Genomic DNA, 9,329 nt, shown 5'->3' on the forward strand with positions numbered 1-9,329 from the left:
TGGAAAACAATCTCGACTATCTCACAGCTTGCAGTTTGCGAGGGCATGCAAGATACAAAGTATATGTCCTAATTTATACTCTGACTTCTAAACCAAACGACTGTGGGAACTGACTCTATTATACGCAACTTTGTCAATATCACAAATAATCGAAAGTAAATGAACTAGAATTGAATGCTTTGATTGATTTATTGAAAAGAAGATACAAGACTACTTGAAATCAAATGCGAAAGCTTAGAAAATAAATGACAGATAAAGATAAAGATAAAAGACTGCTGGAGTGCGAGTTGTTGTTTGATTTTACTTATTTTGGGTGTTGGGGTTTTTTCACGTTGTTGCTTATATGACTTTTATAGTTCTTCTTGTAAGTACCTAGAAGATTATGGAAGATACATCTTCACGTTCTGCAGTTACTAACAATTACCAGCCCACTCCCTTCTAACTTCTTGGAACTGCTGCTAACCTCCTTGACCTTAGCTAACCACCAAATAACTCCCAAGATAATTAATAATTATTTTAGGCCATAAACTAATTAAATTAATAAAATAAAATTAATTGAATTAATTCTTAAGCATAAAAATAATTAATAAACAAATGAATAATTTTAGTGTAAATATTATCTTTTTTTGAACTTGCGGATATTGCATTACCAAGGCCCAAAAGGGAAAGAGTACAAGAGTTTAACACAATGAACCGAGGCCCAAAACCAAATCCAACCTAAACCCAACTAAGTTAAAACCCAGCCCACCACTGCAAAACCACCCAGCACCCTTTGGCATGCAGAAACCAAAACCACCCTAGCCACCTAAAAGCATAACCGGTGGTTTGAAAGCAAACATGCAGAGGAAACCAACCAAGACACAAAAGTAGCAACATCAAGCCTCCTAAGGTCAGAATCTGGTGCAAAGATTGAGGAAGAAAACTTGAAGCAACTAATTTCCAAGAAACGAAAACAAAGACCTCAATCTTCCATTGGACCTTGTAGATAGCAAGTTCATCAGCAACAGTGCTTACGGCAGAGAAAGGAGGCATGAAACTCCAAGGTCCAAGGTGTTTCAGTTTGATATAGCTCTGAGTCAGCTAAAAGGCATCCATGCCGACGGACTCCCCAGAAAACCTCTCTCTATGTGGAAACTCGAAACACCATGCCAAGCTCACAAACAAAGTAGGTTCTCAAAGGCTCTCACAAATAAGGCACTACCTGTAAAAGACCATAACGCAAAATTTCAATGTACACCAACCCCAGTTGAGGGGGAGCTACCCCAAACTAGGACTGATACCTGATCAGACATCCTCCCCTGCCCAGAGGACAGGGGAAGTAAAGAGATGAAAACGCTTGGCTCTACCAAGAAACAGAGAAAGCAAACCGCCATTTGAGAGTTTTTGGCGAGGGACCTTCTCTAGTGTAAACATTATCAAATATATCAATTTACTAATTGTAATAATACATTATTATTATTATTATTATTATTATTATTATTATTATTATTATTATAAAAATATATAGATTAAATCCCGATTTGACTTGAACTTTTAATCCTATGCATTCATCAATTTAATTTTAAAAACCCTGATTTTATTTAGTAATATAAGTTATGCACTGGTTTTTATATTTATCAATTATGGAATTTTAACTTTGTGTAATTTCATTATCATTCTTGTGAATCATGTTTCTTTCAAGTAATTTATTTTTCTACATATAAAACAAAATGCCTTGAAAAATTCATGATTTATCCTCCATTTTGAAAGTTACATCACATAAATATAAGAAAAAAATAAATTATACTGAGAAATTATAAACCAATTTAATTAATAAAATAAAATAATTAATTAAATATAAACTAATTAATTATATTAGGCCATAAATTAATTAAATTAATAAAATAAAATTAATTAAAATTAATTTTACAAAAAATTAATTTTTAGACCTAAAAATAATTAATAAATTAATAAATTATTTTAGTGTAAACATTATCAAATATATCAATCTACTAATTGTTATAATGCATTATTATTATTATTATTATTATTATTATTATTATTATTATTATTATTATTATTATTATATAGGTTAAATCCCAACTTTTAATCCTATACATTCATCAATTGAATTTGAAAATCCCTGATTTTATTTAGTATTATAAGTTATGCATTGATTTTTATACTTATTAATTATGGAATTTTAACTTTTGTTGTTTGATTATCATTCTTGTGAATCATTTTTCTTTCAACTAATTTCCTTTTCTATATATAAAACAAAATGTCATGGAAAATTCATGATTTATCCTCCATTTTGAAAGTTACATCACATAAATATAAGAAAAAAATAAATTATACTGAGAAATTATAAACCAATTTAATTAATAAAATAAAATAATTAATTAAATATAAACTAATTAATTATATTAGGCCATAAATTAATTAAATTAATAAAATAAAATTAATTAAAATTAATTTTACAAAAAATTAATTTTTAGACCTAAAAATAATTAATAAATTAATAAATTATTTTAGTGTAAACATTATCAAATATATCAATCTACTAATTGTTATAATGCATTATTATTATTATTATTATTATTATTATTATTATTATTATTATATAGGTTAAATCCCAACTTTTAATCCTATACATTCATCAATTGAATTTGAAAATCCCTGATTTTATTTAGTATTATAAGTTATGCATTGATTTTTATACTTATTAATTATGGAATTTTAACTTTTGTTGTTTGATTATCATTCTTGTGAATCATTTTTCTTTCAACTAATTTCCTTTTCTATATATAAAACAAAATGTCATGGAAAATTCATGATTTATCCTCCATTTTGAAAGTTACATCACATAAATATAATAAAAAAATAAATTATATTGAGAAATTTTAACACACCAAATGAAAGTGCTTGATCAATAAATAAATACAAGAAATTGCAATGGTACAAATGAAAGGCTAATTAATATTCCTACAAGTGTAGAAGATGACACAACACCAACAGCAGATAAAGATTGCAATGGTTGCCCTCTAAAGAAAAACAAAGACAAACACAATTGCCTAAACGTGAAGACATGTGCAGAGATAATGGACTCAAAAGTTAGAGGAAATTTATCTAACTTTACGCAAAAACTGATTTAAGAGTAGAAGATTTACTTAATTTTATATTTAACATAAGTTTTTATCCCTCTCACACCTAGACTCTAAAATATTTGGAGCGTGAAGCTTACAGTTAAATATATCTGCCGATAACCCAATATTGAAGTGGGGAAGACTCTGATATTATATGGAGAAAATAAACCGAATCTAATTTCATCTCAAAAACTAATTCAATGGAAAAAGATTTTCTCAAATCTTACATGCAGTACAAAGTTCTTATCCTACACCAACAAAGGACAAATGACATGTACAGTAGTGTAGAAGATGGCACAACTCGAACCACAGATAGTTAAGACAATGATAATTACCTAATGGCAATGACGTGCACCGTTTTGGACCCAAGCTCAGGCATGCACTTAGAAATTTCAACGTCGCCTAAATATATATCATAACCTTGTCAAGCCTGTGGAGACATGAATCATTAAGCTATTTTCTTCATGAGATTTGAAAAGAATAGGATAAAAAATAAATTAGGCTCTAAGATTTATTAAAAACCACATGTTATACGCTTTATTTTAATTTAAGATAAGGTTTTTTTGGATTTTTTAACAAAATTCCTCCATATCTCAATCTAGTCCAATTATACATTAAATGATTAAAATAATATAATCCTACTTTTATAATTTGAAATAATTATATACCTTAAGTTTTATTCGATTAACAAAATGTCCCTTCATTTATATATTTAAAATATAATATATACATATATTATATATAAAATATAATTAATATTTTTTTATTAAGATGTCTCTTATATCTCGCGTCTTAAATTTTTAAAATATTTATGTTAAAATATTTATATCATACAATAAAAATATTTCATACTTATATTTGTAATTTATAACCCATTAAATATGTATCATTGATAAAATATATTTAAAATTAAGAGTACTAAATTAAGGGACAGATGGCTAGTTGGGTGCTCGATCAATGCTGAAGAAGATGCTGTGTTAAGGGACAACCATTGCCCCTTCCTTTCTTCCTTCATTTTCAGGAGCTGCTATGAGAAGGAAAGACACATTGAACATCCATCGCAATGAGGAGTTGTTGTGGGAGGGAAAAATACGGAAGACGGAGGGGATTTGGTCAAAAAAACTGGTGGATTTTGGGTCGGCCACTATTGCTCTTCTTCCTGCCTCCCTTCTTATTCATGAACTTCATGTCCCTCTCTTGTTCCCTCTGATTTCATGCTCGGATTCTTAAATGCCTGTGTTTCATTTTTTATTAATACGATGTCTTTTATTTGTCACTATTAGTATTTTTAAGTCAAACTATTTAACACCATTAACCCAAGCTAACATGGCAGTGACGTAACATTAAATACCTAATAAGATATTATTTTTGATCTAAAGAGTCTCAAATATAATAAACTAATTTTTAATGAAAATAAAAATAAAATTTTAATCTAAAAATAATTGATAGCAATTAATTCTTGACAATTGAAAACAAATATGAAGATTTCTCCATTTCGTCAACTTGCGTCTTCAGTGGGTAACGGTGCCGGCAACTTATTTTATTAATGCATTAATTTAAATTATTTATTTATTTTATTATATTTTATATTACAAAAATATAAATTTTTTCACTATTTATTCTACTATAAATTTTTAATACATTAAAATTTACTTTTCATTGGTATAAATAAATTTAACGTTATAAAAATTTTATTCTAAATATTTCTTTTGCTATAAAATATTATTATTTAAAATTTAAAATATCAGCTAAAAATTTAAATTATTTTTAATAATATTTACATATTGAAATTTAATTTATTTTAATAATTATTTATCAAATATATCAATATACTAACTGTAATAAATTATTATTATTATTATTATTATTATTATTATTATTATTATTATTATTATTATATAGGTTAAACCTCAATTCGAGTTTAAACTCTTAGTTTTATGCATCCATCAATTTAATTTGAAAAACCCTGATTTTATTTGGTATTATAAGGTATGAACTGATTTTTATCTTAGTCAAGACGATGACAATTACCTAATGGCAATGGCATATACCGTTTTGGACCCAAGCTTAGGCATGCACTTAGAAATTTCAAAGTCACCTAAGCGTATATCATAATCTTGTCTAACCTATGAAGACGGATAAATAAGCTATTTTCTTCATGAGATTTGAATGGAATAGGATAAAATATAAATTAGTCTCTTAGATTTATCAAAAACCACATGTTACACGCTTTATTTTTAATTTAAAACAACTATTTTTTTAAAGATTTTTTAAATGAAATGGTTCCCCCATATCTCAATTTCGTCCAATTATACATTAAATGATTAAAATAATATAATCCTACTTTTAATTTGAAACATTTATACTCAGGTTTTATTCGATTAATATCCCTCCATTCAAATTTTATATTTAAAATATAATATATACATATATTATGTATAAAATATAATGAATGTTTTTTTTTCATTAACATACACATACCTTATATATCACGTCCTAAATCTTTAAAATAATTGTGTTTGACTTTGCACTAAAAATGTATTTTTTTTTTTAATTCAGATCCATGATTAATTAATTTTTTTTCTATAAAATTAATTTAACTAATTTGTTATATTAATTTAATTATGAGGTCTAATTAATTACTAATTATTTTTTGCGGTTATTTATTGGAAGTTAACAATTAATGGAATCTAGCTGCTAGTGGGACGCTATGGGGATGAGCAGTTAGTGGAGATTAGCTGGTGCGGGGGAAGTTACATGCAGTTACTGAATGTAGATAAAAACAGTCGTATATACAAGATGTGAAATGGTATAGGTTCTGAAATGTTCCAAGTGCAATTATAAATACTTTCTTCTGTGCAATGGGAAAAGTTCCAACCAATTCAACAACAACAACAACAACAATAGACTCCAACAATCTATCTATTTTATTTTTATATGTCTTTTAATTTTCTTAGTCTTGCATTTAATTTTCAAACTTTGTACTCACTTTTCGTAGCAATCAATATAATTTCCATTTACTTTGCTATTCAAATATATATGAGATTTTAACGAAGCTGTGTTCAGCCTAGTCAAGTTTCTGCAACCATTTGATAGAAATCAGAAAGCGCATAGCTGATATACTTAGTATCTGGAAGCATGCATTTTTTCCTAATTGTTTACCCAAAAATTACAAATAATTTTTGGCATGCCTAGTAGGACAGATTTCACATATTCTCACGTCAACGTTCTACATTTCACTATTCTTAGCCAAAATAGCAAACAATTTTTGGCATGTCTGGTGAGACCTAATATCTCATTTCACACAAATTTCCACTGTTCTTACCCAAAAATAGCAAACAATTTTTAGCACACCTAGTGGGAAGATTCTCATACTTCACTATCATTCACGTTTTTAATGAGGCGTTACAAAATGCCTTACAGTGATATGGAAAAACTAGCATTAACCATCATGAATGTTTTGATAAAAGGCATAAATTCGTGGGTGGAAAAATCTCATAAATTGGATGCACAATTTATTTCTGAGAAATACAATATCCCAATTTTTGATAACTTCTTGATGGCTAGATTTCTAGGCTAGAGGAATCTAATTTGGGATCTAGGAGTGCCAGGAAACTCAGGGGGCAGTTTCTACCACAAATTCCCCCAGGCAATTTTGATGGAGGTCGGATTTAGAATGAAGAAAGATACCAACCGCCTTATGAGAGAGATGAACAAGTGGCTAGCAACCCAGAGAATCAGTACAAATTAGTCGCCCCAATGGTAGAATCAATGCTCCTACCCAGATTCTTAATAACACTAACCCTACAACTTACTCAAGTATTTATAATGCACAGGCAATTGCAGGTTCTCAAGCCACACTAATGCCTCAGTAGGTGTAGACGCTCCAAGTGACCTTTGGCTTAGGGGGCAATTGTCATAGAAGAATTAATATATCTATAGTGCAGGCTCCTTAGATAACTGCACCAGTCCCTTAGATGGTACTATAACTCCAATTCTAATATATAGTACTAATAGCTTCCCAGGGGAATCAAGTTCCTTAGGTAACTCCATGCTCAGGGGACAATCACAGTATCAGAGGAATCAATGGTCGTATGGGCCATGTTCCACATATAACTATTCCTACTACTCCAATCCTTCAAGTAGCAGTTATAATGACGTAATTTTCCATGTCCAAATCCATCACAATTTATAGGAAGTCGATGGAATAACACCAAGCATAAAACACCTAAAGCAGATTCACAGCCTCTCCTAGGCTAGCCTACGGCCTCAAATAGCCGATCCCATGGCTTTTCTTAGGCTCACCTGTAATTATTATAAAGACAAAGCTAACATAATGGCTAACATATTATAGCATTTATTCACATGTAATCATGTAGACAAAAGGTAACAACTAAGCCTTTTGGCAACTATCATCCATAAATAAAAGCTAAAACATGACTTATTGTTCAACAAATATCCAAGTATTTACATGTGTGCCAAACTTATTACATCAAAATATACAACTACAACGTGTAAAAAAATCCTTGGCTGAAGCTCAGAGTCAATTGGTAACTCTAGAATAAGGCTAGATAGATAACTCTATAGTATTTCAAAATGAGAAAGGTGGCAGTGGTACCTGATAAGGAAGTGCTCATATTCTCCATGTAAATATTGCGACACCTGGTCGAGGGAAAATTCTGACAGAGTCTCCCTTGCATCGGGAAGCTAGAAAAAATTGGCTAGTCAAGTTTTAAGGCAAATCTTCAAAAAATAACAAACACACAACCTACAGAACACACAATATATAGTATAATAGTGCAACTCAACTTTGGTGCTTAGGCTTGGCATAGGTTCAGTGAAAAGAACTACCTCTAGCTACTATAGAGAAAGAGTTAATTTTGGACATCAGAAATCTTGATGGTGCAAAGACCTTTAGTGTGGAAGAGGAACTAAAGCCTTGGTATAAAAGTGCTTAGAGGAGATATGATCAAGGGAGGAGCTGCACCAGTATTAGTAGTAGCTACTGTAATGGGTACCATATCAGGTGCCGTAGCAGGTATTGTAGTAGGTGTCATAGTAGGTGCCATATTAGGACAGGTTAAAGACATTTTCACAGTAAGTCTAAATGCAATCTCAAACATTAACAGGTTACCTAACACTTCTCAAATGCATAACTAAGCTCAAAAGAACACAAGGTACCAAATTTATTTAAGAATTTAAAGATTTAAAAGTACCTGCAATTTCTTCCAATTTTTCTCAAATTCCTTCAAATTGTCAACAAATTGCAATGCCCAAACATGACCCAATATTTATTTAACCAAGAAATGACTATTAGAGCTAAGAAATGTTTTAAGAAAGCATGAATCAAGAAAATGGAGTGGAGAAAGTACTTAAAATAGCATTGGGCAAGATCGAGAGAGTGCCAAACTCACATGAAAGGCTAAGCGATGAGCAAAGGAGGCCTTCAAGCCTTTGAATCGATCGATGCAATGGGTTTCAGTAAAAGGAGTGGTGTGCTGAAGGTAGAGAATCATTTCAAAAAAAAAAAAAAAAAAAGAAAGATGAAAAATTACATAGGGAAGAAGAAGAACAAGAAGAGAGACAGAAAAAAAATAAAGTAGAAATTTTATGAACAGAGTTTTATGTGGCTTAAGGTTTTATGGGAAAATAAAATTGCTTTGGGAATACCAAAAGGAAACTTTGGTAAGTGAAAAAAGTGTTGATGTGATGTTGTGGAATATTCTTATCTTTATTTGAAGGTGAAACTTTTGGAGGAAATGTCTCCATTTTAAATTAATTTCTTATTTGGAGATAAAGCAGGTGCATTGGACAACAACCTGAACGTTGACCTAGACAAGTGAGGCAGAAGTGCTGCTACATAGAGGAGTTGAGTAGGTGCAGAGGAGTTCAAGGAAAAATCTAAAAATTTAAATTTCACATGGAATGTCCTAATCAGCCAATCCATGTGCGGGGAGCATTATTTACACCAAAAATTATAATTTTTTGTGTTCAGGCCTGTGATAAATTAAAATACTTTTTTATAAAATTAATTTAATTAATTTTGTTGCATTAATTTAATTATGAGGCATAATTAATTATTTATTATTTTTTGTGGTTATTTATTGGAAGTTAATAATTATGGAAGTTACTTGCTAGTGGGGATTTATGGAGATGAGCAATTAGTGGATGTTACCTAGTGCAGGGTAAGTTACATGCTGTTAC

Source organism: Hevea brasiliensis, chromosome 15 (genome assembly GCF_030052815.1).
Source record: "Hevea brasiliensis isolate MT/VB/25A 57/8 chromosome 15, ASM3005281v1, whole genome shotgun sequence".
Classification (NCBI taxonomy): domain Eukaryota; kingdom Viridiplantae; phylum Streptophyta; class Magnoliopsida; order Malpighiales; family Euphorbiaceae; genus Hevea; species Hevea brasiliensis.